At 36.4% G+C, this 12,064-nt stretch overlaps 2 pseudogenes; both read right to left on the minus strand.

Annotated features, from left to right (window-relative positions):
* Positions 1-2,626: 2,626 nt before the first annotated feature.
* On the minus strand, positions 2,627-6,252 carry LOC116112239 (annotated as a pseudogene).
* A 1,610-nt stretch (positions 6,253-7,862) lies between these two features.
* LOC116112240 lies at positions 7,863-11,520 on the minus strand (annotated as a pseudogene).
* Positions 11,521-12,064: the final 544 nt, after the last annotated feature.

The following is a 12,064-nucleotide window of genomic DNA, read 5'->3' on the forward strand; positions in this document are numbered from 1 at the left end:
AAATTAATAAAGTCAATAAATAGATAGGAAGGATTTTGTTGTGACGTGGCGGAATATGGTTGGCTGTAGGTGAGAGCACCTGATAGTTTGTGCGAAGGTGTTGGTTTATGTGTGGGAGATGGGGGAAATGGACGGTGAAGATTGTATCGGAGGCGAGCAGTAGGTATCAATTTCAGATTAAAGGGGAGGTATTTGAGGAATGCTGAGTGGGAAATAGGAATCGAAGGAGAGAATGATCTGGGCCGTAGATTCTTTTCGACGGGTCCCGCTTTTGAAAGGACCTATTAGAGCTTCTATCCTTTTTGGCGATGTTATGCTGCAGTTGAGCAGCACGAACTCCTACAAGTAATTATTTTTAATTATATAAGATCATCTTTTATAAGAGTCGATTATATTTTCAAAATGGGTAATGTTAGATTTATAAAGTGATATGGCAGCTGCACATCACTAGTTTCACATCAATCTTCTCTTTTTTTTCACAAACTAATGGTGTGACAACTATCACATCACTTTGTACGAAAATTCTTTTTAAAGTTATTAATATCATCCCTAACTTCTCCTTAGGTTTGCGTTTTTCAAGTGGCACCCCACAAGTTTAAAAGATCATTCTTACCTCCCATCAGATTTCAATAATTCTCTCAAACTTCCACCATTTGATAACAAAATCCATTAAGGAAAAAGTCTTATGAACCCCTTAAGTATATAGATATATATATATTTTTTTGTTTGGGTAAACTCAGTAATTGTTTCTCTTGCGATTCAAATACAAGACTTTTGGATATAACTAACTCCAATAACTAAAAGGTTTATCATCCGACCACACAAGGGGAGAGGTAAGCACATAAATAATATAATTTTATTTATTATTTTTTTTGTAAAAAATTAGAAGTAAATTGTATTCATTGATTTTTTTTTATATTTTTTTATTTTAGTGAAATTAGGATTAAATAAGATATTTAATTGGCTTTGGAGTTGCAAGCAACAAGGTCTTATTGACAAGGGGTTGAAAACAAATTCAAATATCCAAGGGTTTTTTTTTGTAATACATATATAGGAGGTTTGAGAGAATTTTCTAATTCAGAGGAATGAAAACGCAAACGTCAGGCGAGGTAAGGGATAATAACCCTTTTAAAGTGTAGGTAGCGTGGGTGTGGGTGTAGGGCATAGAATCCCATGTCATGGATATGGGGAAGAATTAAGGAAGAGATACGTATACGCATGACACGGTGGTTGTGGGGAGATAAGACGGACAGAAGTCTCACGGTTAGTGGGATTCGTGGCCCATCAATTATTTCATTTATTTTAACAAATCCAAAATTCTTTCTTTCATTACTTGTAATATAGTTGTTTTTTTTTTTTCAATGAGTGGACTCCACCGAATTAATTTTGAAGAATATTAGGCATCCTTATTTACGTCTATCACGATCCCGGCCAATTATAGTGTTCTAATTTTGAGAAATTTTTAAATGAAGCTTCAAATTTTAGATAACCGTGTCGGTCCAGATATTTTTTATTGTCCATCATGTGGGGATTATTATTCATTAGAGTAAACATGTGGCTGTGAGCACAAGTTTATTTTAATAACATTATCTCACCAATGTACATTCCACATAAATGAGGTAAAAATAATAATAATAATTAACTCAGAAATTTACCACTGTCATACTAAGTAAATTAATATATATTAACGAATTTCATTCAGGAACAGTTGCAGGACTAGTTTTTAAGAAATTTCGTAGTGGGGCTGTTTGAATTGTGTATAAAAGGATGAATTGAGCCAATAAAATCAACAGATACATGAGAATGAATGTGGACATGAAGATAGGAGAGTGGGTAATGATTAGAGACGTACACGGCAACACATTTTTGGTTTTAACGTAAATGGTAGGTCCTTTGACTAAGCACTGCCCAAGAGCCCCATCTGTTACTTCACCTAACCCTCTATTTCTATTTTTTTTAAGAAACTCATTACATTAGTATTAAATATAGAGCTTAGTTTGCTTTACCTATATCCGGAGATTCTCATTTCTCACAAGTCAGAGCCAGAGGAAGTTGTTTTTAGTTTCCTGCGTCAGAATATAGAAATTGAACATTCTCATGATAATCATATTACTCTTAAAGTTAAAATCAGAAGACAAAAATAATAATATAGATAAGATAGATCAGAGTGATGAGTAGATTAAAGCTTTAAAAAGAAAAGTGAATAGATAGAAATGGTAGAAGGGGAAGTCCAAATTGTAGTCTGAAAGTGATCAATTATCTAACTTTTCCTTTTTTTGGACAACGACCTTACATACGACCATAATGACCAAACAAAAACGGCTTGAACCGTTTCTAAGGCTCGGTGGTCAAATTAAATACAATAATTATCCGCCCTATTACCTTTTTTCTCATAAGGGCCAGGCCCAATAACTATTCACGGAGAGGTAGTCTCCATTCTCCAGCTCCCGTCATTTTCAGATCCAAATATTTGGCACTAACTAAAATATCTCATCTATATATATCTTTTGTCCACTACAATTTGCTTCTACTGGTTCAACTTTCATGGACAATTAACGATTGAACTTCGGGTGGGAACAAAAGGCACACACAAGACGATAACAGATATACAGCAGTTTTCTGAGTACTATGAGTGGCTTGAGCGTCTCAGGTTTGTGCGGTACTCGTAATCAAGAACAAAGGCACGCTCAATCTCTGGCATTAGCTCGACTTCTCCTGCAAGGACTCCCCAATATCATGGGCCTCTTGCAAGGGCATGTCTGATGGCAGAACGTGTCAACCTCGACAAAGTATGAGACCCAAGGTTAAGCTCGCACTGTGTCGATGGTTCTTACAGCCTTGTTGTTCCAGCAGAGGTATGTCAGCTTTTGTAGATATTCAGGAGCACTGATCTTCCAACAAGGGATTTGACATTTTCCAACACCGTCATTGACCAGGTGCGAATTGTGTACAAGGCCAGCTGCAGCAATTTAATGTCAGTACACTAAAAGACTAGTGAACAGAAAAATCGTAAGTTATACACATTAATAACGTGACAAGTGTAAAAGAATTCAAACCCTACTTTCGTTATCAGTAACCTTGATAATGTTAGCTCATGACTTAAAAAGCTTCTACCATTGACCTTCCGACCTTTCAAGTAACCATCATACTTGAAGGTCCGAATGGTCGTGGTTCCAAGTGACTAGCTATTATACATCAACCTCCTTTCCAAAGACAATGCTCGGAAATGCTGAAGCATGGATGGGTAATTTTGACACATTATATACAATCCTATGATTGAATTTGTAAGTATAGCAATATAATTGAAGAACCAAATAGCAATGACAATTACATAACTAACAGCGCATCAGTTCCTTCTATGTACGCAAGCACAATTTCACACCATAAAAAAAGAAAGATGAAATGGTGAAAGACTCCACTCACAATGATAGTCCAACAGGATCCATCCAGTGGTCAATGTATTTAGCAAGGGCACAGCAACGAGCCAATGATTTTGGTGATAACATCAAAAAGTGATCCTGGGCATAGCTTTGACGATTTCATTGGTAAAAGCACGACAATAACAACCAGAAAGTTTACTAGGGTCACTGAACATTATGCCCACACCCCATCTCTCTTGCTCTTTGCTAAGGTGAAATCATCATCCTGAAAAAAGTGTCAGAAAATGTGGGAAATTATTGCCTTTCAAGTACAGCCCATTGGTCCTACTCTCAAAAAACAAAAGTCTCATTCAACAATGAAGGATGACTTCACCAAACTTAACACTTACATCAGATACCATGTGCCACTGACTCCAAGATAATCTGCAGTCCAAGGTTGCCATGACTGAGGCAAACACAAAATTCCCTGCACATCATTTATAACTTATGAATTAAGTTTTCAACGAAACTCAACATTCAATAATATCAAATTTCAATGCTTTATACAGGGAGCATTAGACACACCATTCATTCATTCATAAAAAATATTACACATCAGATTCACAATCTGCTAAAGACTAAACTACAAGCCTTTCCCACTCTTTCCAATGTAAACAATATAACTTTTTACATCCAAAGTTTCATGAATTGAGACTAAGATCATATGCAGATTAGGCTACTCATTTCCTGTCGTCCGTTTTTTATTTTCAGTGTATTTTGCTCATTTTTATTTCTCTTATGGCATGCATTTTCAAGGATTCATTTTCCAAATACTTCCTTCAGAATACAATGTCCATAGATCTACTCGTAAGATTTACGAAAATTAGGGACTACACTCTATCCATGTCTAGTAACTATATATGACTGCAAAAATAGTACATGACCGTGTTGAGGCAAGAACTTGAAGATTAGTTAGCTGATGCTCATACAAAGGGCATTTTAAGTCCAGCGGAGGCTTCACTAGACAACAAAATCATGATACACAAGAAAACGACACAAAAATATGCTAGATTAGGAGTTCATTTTTTATCAACTTGCAGTGACTATTAGTCATATAGAATTTAAACTATAATATGATCACCGTTATATAATTCCAAAAAGACTAACCAATGGCTGCATCCTTTCTTTCCATAGGGTACTGATATGGATTTGGTGTTTGCATGGAGAATGCAGTAAACCATAAGATGAAGCCAGACAGAAGGTCGAAGAGAGTCATGTGATGCAATGATGGCAAAGAACCACTTCTGACAGATGCATAAACTTTAGCAGCAAAAAGAACCATGTTAGCAATGTTTGATATTCTAATAGCCAAAGTCTCGCTCTAGCCAAGTTTTCTCGCTCTTCCTGCAACATGATACCCTTTCAGATTTTCAGTACAGGACAATCAGGTACACAACCATTTCTAATGGAGAAAGAGGGTGTAATGACACTACAACCTTGACATTCCAGGAACAAAACCACGTTCCGCTAATGCATCCATTTCGTTAAATCCCTCTAGCATCTCTACCTGCTGCTGATAGTACTCAGCCACGTTATCTTCTGGACCTGAATCATCATAAAAAAATTTAATAATAATAATAATAGAATGAGATAGTACAATATATTGAAAAGTAACGTAAGGGATTAATTCATATTTTGTCGAACCTGCATACTTAAGATGCAAACTAAAAATAATAGTTTACGCAAAGGTCCAATCAACCAAATTGTTTTTCCTTTTTCACCGGTTATGTTTCAACTTCATCATAACTCATGTTCAATTAGAAGGTACAAGCAAGAATTGGAAGTTTTGAGAACAAAAAAAAAAATATCATCAATGCAACTGGTTAATAATAACAACTCAAGAGACATTACCCCTCTTTATTCAGCATACATGTCCAATCCATTTAGTAATGATTTAAGGTTCCAATAAATTTGTACACAAAAACAAAGCTAAAAACAGGACCACATTAAATCCTCTAATTTCTTGGACCACCATGATGAATCACACCAAATATAAATTTCCAGACACACAAATAAAAGCTAAAACGATACCTACGTTTCTTTTACTTCAACTTCGTTTTTCTGACCAGTTTCATTTTCCTTTCCAGCGTTTTCTCGGCAGCCAAACAGAAAAAAAAATCACCTAAGACTCTTAGAAAAATACAACAACAACTAAACGCACATATCGAAAATCAAAATCAGGTTCGTTTTTCTAGATTCTTATCGTCTTTTCTTAGCAACCAAGCAGAAAAGAAGCTTTACGAAGACTCGTCCGAAAAAAAATTATAACAAAAACAGCTTCACACAAATATAGAAAATCATAATCACATTCTTCTTGCAAATTCTTTTCCATCATTTTCATTGCAGTTTCGTTTTCTTCCCCAGCATTTTCTCGGAAGCCAAACAGGGAAAAAAAATCTCCATTTTAAACAAGGTAAAACACGCGTATCAAACAAATTAAAACTAACAACACTTGACCATTTGATATCGTCGTTGAGAATAGTAGAGTAGGTAGAATTATGACCTGCGGCACAAGCATGACACCGACGGTGATACCAGCCATGAGATCGATCTGGAAGTACTCTCGCCACTTGTAAGTCCTAATCCAACGACAGCACGGTAATAACATCTCGATCCACTGAATCCACGTCATGAGCTTGAAATGCGTAATCCATTTCGTAAACGCAGAGCCAAAAAACGACGCACTCGAAGAGGACGCCGTAACCGTCGGGTGCAGGAGCGGAATAATCTTAACGGGCCGAGTCGATGGCATGTTGGTAGTGGAGGAGGAGGAGGTGGAGGATTCAGAGGATGAAAGGCTCTGAAAACTGGGAGATGCGTAGGATATCTCCATGCGCACTGGCGGCGCAATTAAGAATATATAGCAGGGATATAGAAGAGAGGGGAAGAGAGAGAAAGAGTGGGGACTGGGGACAGGACAGTAATAGATTGAACAAACGGCGAATGAAATCAGATTTAGATTGATTTTGTTAAGACAAGGTGGGAGGTTAAAAAGGTAAATAGGGGACTTTGATTTGTTGTGGTAATTGGTTGGATATTATAATTGGCTGGGAAGGGGAGGGCTGTTATAACTTATGTAAGGCTAACGCTGTAATTACCACGTTGATATTTTAACAAGCCTTATTGATTCTCATATTTAAAAGCTTTTAAAGGAATAAAAAAACAGAAACGTCAAACGTGGCTGTGAGTTGTAGTCGAAAGGGAGTTTTGGAATTATTGTGAATTGGGAATTGACGTGTGTTGAGATTTAAGAATTTCAATTAGCATATTGATTAGGAAAAAGTGTCGGTCCAGATATTTTTAAATTTGCATCATGTGGGGATTATATTCATTATAGTAAACATGTGGCTGTGAGCACAGTTTATTTTAATAACATATTCTCACCAATGTACATTCCACATAAATGAGGTAAAAATAATAATAATATATCAACTCATGAAATTTACACTGTCAATTACGTAAGTAAAAATTAATATAATAATTAACTCATGAAATTTACCATTTCAAGGAACAGTTGCAGGACTAGTTTAAGAAATTTCGTAGTGGGTGTTGAATTGTGTATAAAGGAATAATGAGCCAATAAATCAACAGATACATGAGAATGAATGTGGACATGAAGATAGGAGAGTGGGTAATGATTAGAGACACACGGCAACACGATTATGGTTTTTTAACGTAAATGGTAGGTCCTTTGACTAATGCACATGCCCAAGAGCCACATCTGTTACTTCACCTAACCTTACTATTTCTATTTTTATTAAAACTCATTACATTAGTATTAAATATAGAGCTTAGTTTGTCTTTACCTATATCCGGAGATTCTCATTTCTACAAGCAGAGCCAGAGGAAGTTAGTTTTTAGTTTCCTGCGTCAGAAATATAGAAAATTGCAACATCTCATGATAATCCCTAAATCTCTTTTAAGTTAAAATCAGAAGACAAAAAAATAAATAAATAGATAAAGAAAGATCAGACTTCAGAGTGAGAGTAGATAAAGCTTTAAAAAAGAAAAGTGAATGAGATAAATGGTAGAAGGGGAAGTCCAAATGTAGTAGCTGAAAGTGATCAATTATCTAACTTTTCCTTTTTTTGGACAACGACCTTACAGGTACGACCATAATAGACCAAACAAAAACGGCTTGAACCGTTTCTAAAGGCTCGGTGGTCAAATTAAATACAATAATATCCGCCCTATATACCTTTTTCTCATAGGGCCAGGCCCAATAACTATTCACGAGAGAGGAGTAGTCTCCATCTCCAGTCCCCGTCATTTTCAGATCCAAATATTTGGCACTAACTAATAAATATATCATCTATATATAATCTTTGCCACTACAATTTGCTTCTAATGGTTCAACTTTCATGGACAATTAACGATTGAACTCCAGGGTGGGAACAAAAGGCACACCAACAAGACGATAACAGATATTACAGCACAGTTTCTGAGGTACTATGAGTGGGCTTGAGCGTGCTCAGGTTTGTGCGAGTACTCGTAATCAAGATGAACAAAGGCACGCTCAATCTCTGGCAGTAGCTCGAGTCTCCTGCAAGGACTCCCCAATATCATGGGCTCTCTGCAAGGGCATGTCTGATGGCAGAACGATGTCAACCTCGACAAAGTAGTGGACCCGAAGGTATAAGCTCGCACTGTGTCGATGTGTCTTACAGCCTTGTGGTGGTTCCAGCAGAGGTATGTCAGCTTTGTAGATATTCAGGAGCAGCTGATCTTCCAACAAGGGAGTTGACATTTTCCAACACGTCATTGACCAGGTGCGAATTGTGTACAGGCCAGCTGCAGCAAGTTAAATGTCAGTACACATAAAGACTAGTGAACAAAGAAAAAACGTGAAGTAATATACATAATAACGTGACAAGTGTAAAAGAATTCAAACCCATACTTATCAGTTATCAGTAACCTTGATAATGTTAGCTCAGACTAAAAAGCTCTACCATTGACCTTCCTGGACCTCAAGTAACCATCATACTTGAAAGGTCCAGAATGGTCCGTGGTTCCAAGTGACTAGCTTAATACATCAACCTCCTTTCCAGAAGACAATGCTCGGAAATGCTGAAGCATGGATGGGTACATTTTGACACTTATATACAATCCTATGATTGAATTTGTATAGTAGAGCCATATAATTGAAGAACCAAAAGCAATGACAAGTTAGCATAACTAACAACAGATCAGTTCCTTCTATGTACGCAAGCACAATTTCACACCATAAAAAAAGAAAAGGATGAAATGGTGAAAGAAACTCCCATCACAATGATAGCTCCAACAGGATCCATCCAGTGGTCAATGTATTTAGCAAGGAGCACAGCAACGGGCCAATGATGTTGGTGATAAACATCAAAAAAGTGATCCTGGGCATAAGCTTTGACGATTTCATTGGTAAAAGCACGACAATAAACAACCAGAAGAAGTTTTACTAGGGTCACTGAGAGCATTATGCCCACAACCCATCTCTCTTGCTCTTGCTAAGGTTGAAATCATCATCCTGAAAAAAGTGTCATAGAAAATGTGGGAAATATTGCCTTTCAAGTACAGCCCATTGGTCCTACTCTCAAAATAAACAAAAGTCTCATTCAACAATGAAGGATGGAACTTCACCAAACTTCAACACTTACATCAGATACCATAGTGCGCACTGACTCCAAGATAATCTGCAGTCCAAGCGTTGCCATGACTGAGGCAAACACAAGAATTCCCTGCCATATTTATAACTTATGAATTAAGTCTTTCAACGAAACTCCAAACATTCATAATAATATCAAAATTTCAATGCTTTATACAGGGAGCAATTAGACACCATTCATTCATTCATAAAAAATATTACACATTCAGATTCACAATCTGCTAAAGACTAAAACTACAAGCCTTTCCCACTCTTTCCAATGTAAACAAATAACTTTTTACATCCAAAGTTCATGAATTGAGACTAAGATCATATGCAGATTAAGGGCTACTCATTTCCTTGTCCAGTTTTTATTTTCAGTGTATTTTGCTCATTTTTATTTCTCTTATGGCATGCATTTTCAAGGAGTTATTTCCAAATACTTCCTTCAGAATACAAAAATGTCCATAGATCATACTCGTAAGATTTACGCAAAATTAGGGGCACTACACTCTACCATGTCTAGAAACATATATATGACTGCAAAAATAGTAAAAAACTGACCGTGTTGAGGCAAGAACTTGAAGATTAGTTAGCTGTGCTATCACTACAAAGGGCATTTTAAGTCCAGCGGATGGCTTCACTAGACAACAAAATCATGATACGCACAAGGAAAACGACTAAAATATGCTAGAAATTAGAGAGTTCATTTTTTATCAACTTGCACGTGACTAAATTAGTCATATAGAATTTAAATCTTAGAATATGATCACCGTTATATAATTCCAAAAAGACTAACCAGGCTGCATCCTTTTTTTCCAATAGGGTACTGGTATGGATTTGGTGTTTGCATGGAGAATGCAGTAAACCATAAGATGAAGCCAGACAGAAGGTCCAGAAGAGAGAGTCTAATGTGGATGCAATGATGGCCAAGAACCACTTCTGACAGATGCATAAACTTTAGCAGCAAAAAGAACCATGTTAGCAAGTTTGATATTCAATAGCCAAAGTCTCGCTTCTAGCACAGTTTTCTCGCTCTTCCTGCAACATGATAACCATTTCAGATTTCAGTACAGACAATCAGGTACACAACATTCTAATGGAGAAAAGAGGGTGTAATGACACTACTAACCTTTGACATTCCAGGAACAAAACCACGTTCCGCTAATGCATCCATTTCGTTAAATCCCTCTAGCATTCTACCTGTGGTGATAGACTCAGCCACGTTATCTTCTGGACCTGAATCAATCATAAAAAAGTTAATGATAAATGAATAAATAGAGATGAGATAGTACAAATAATATTTGAAAAGTAACTGAAAAGGGATTAATTCATATTTGTCGAACCATGCATACTTAAGATGCAAAAACTAAAAATAATAGTTTACGCAAAGGCTCCAATCAAACCAAAGATTGTTTTTCCTTTTTCACCGGTTAGTTTCAACTTCATCATAACTCATGTTCATATAGAAGGTACAAGCAAGAATGGGAAGTTTTGAGAACAAAAAAAAAAATACATACAATGCAACTGGTTAATAAACAACTCAAGAGACACTACCCCTCTTTATTCAGCATACTGTCCATCATTTAGTAATGATTTAAGGTTCCAATAAATTTGTACACAAAAACGAAAAGCTAAAAACAGGACCACATAAATCCTCTAATTTCTTGGACCACCATGATAGAATCAACACCCAATAATAATTTCAGACACAAAAATAAAAGCTAAAAACGAGACCACTTAAATCCTCTAATTTCTTGGACCATAATGATAGACTTAACTCTAAAGTTATAAAATTTACACCCACAGACCAGATAGTGTCAAAATTACAAAACTCTACCTCTTAACAAGATCAGAAGCCGAAAAACAAAGCCACTCAAGTGTTAGACTAAGATTCAAAAAATTCAAATAGAAAATTTCGCCATGAAACCTCAAATTCAAAGCAACGGCATAAACAAATACCTTCTCAAGTTTTAGCCCAAGCTTTAACTACTTTGTTCTCTGGTCAGCTCTTAAAAGCTAAAATTTAAATCCTTTTGTCAAATTTTTTTCGTTTTTTACCCATCACTCGAATTGTACATTAAAAATAATAAAAAATAAAAAAATGATATAACATCGAATTTCAGAATCGAATAAATCCTCACTAATAAAGATATAATAATAACAATAAAAATATACGCAATTAAAAAAAAAAAAAAGTAAAAAACAATAAAAGATCCATATTGAACAGTACGAACAAAATCATATAGAATATCTCCATTGCAAGCTTATTTGATTTTAGTAAATAACAAAATTATCAAAAATATTAAGTAACAACCACCTAAAAACTCCGAGGCAGTCATGGAGGCCACGAGGCGGCTTCTTCTCCGCGTGTTCAGACATAACTGAAAGCCATCGAAGTTCAACCGCCAGGACCGATCAACATTGCCGTGCTCGGACAACAGCAACAACTCCTCCTCGTTCGTATCCCACAGGGTCCACCATTTTCCGGCCACCGAAAAAAAAACGAAGAAAACTGGAAACCTTAACTGAAATGAAAACTCGGAGCGAATACAACGACGTTTAGGGAATTTGAAAATCGATTCAGTTGTGCCTGGTGTAACAGTATTCGGAGGCTCACTTTAGGCGAATGATGACAGAATTAACGTGAAGGCGGAAATTAATAAGTCAATAAATAGATAGAAGGATTTGTTGTGACGTGGCGGAATTGGTTGGCTGTAGGTGAGAGCACCTGATAGTTTGTGCGAAGGTGTGGTTTAGTTGTGGGAGATGGGGGAAATGGACGGTGAAGATGTATCGGAGGCGAGCAGTAGGTATCAATTTCAGATTAAAGGGGAGGTATTTGAGGATGCTGAGTGGGAAATAGGAATCGAAGGAGAGAATGATCTGGGCATAGATCTTTTCGACGGGTCCCGCTTTTGAAAGGACCTATTAGAGCTTCTATCCTTTTTGGCGATGTTATGCTGCAGTTGAGCAGCACGAAATCCTACAAGTAATTATTTTTAATTATATAGATCATCTTTAAAGA

This window comes from Pistacia vera, unplaced genomic scaffold (genome assembly GCF_008641045.1).
Source record: "Pistacia vera cultivar Batoury unplaced genomic scaffold, PisVer_v2 Contig658, whole genome shotgun sequence".
NCBI classification, from domain to species: Eukaryota; Viridiplantae; Streptophyta; class Magnoliopsida; order Sapindales; family Anacardiaceae; genus Pistacia; species Pistacia vera.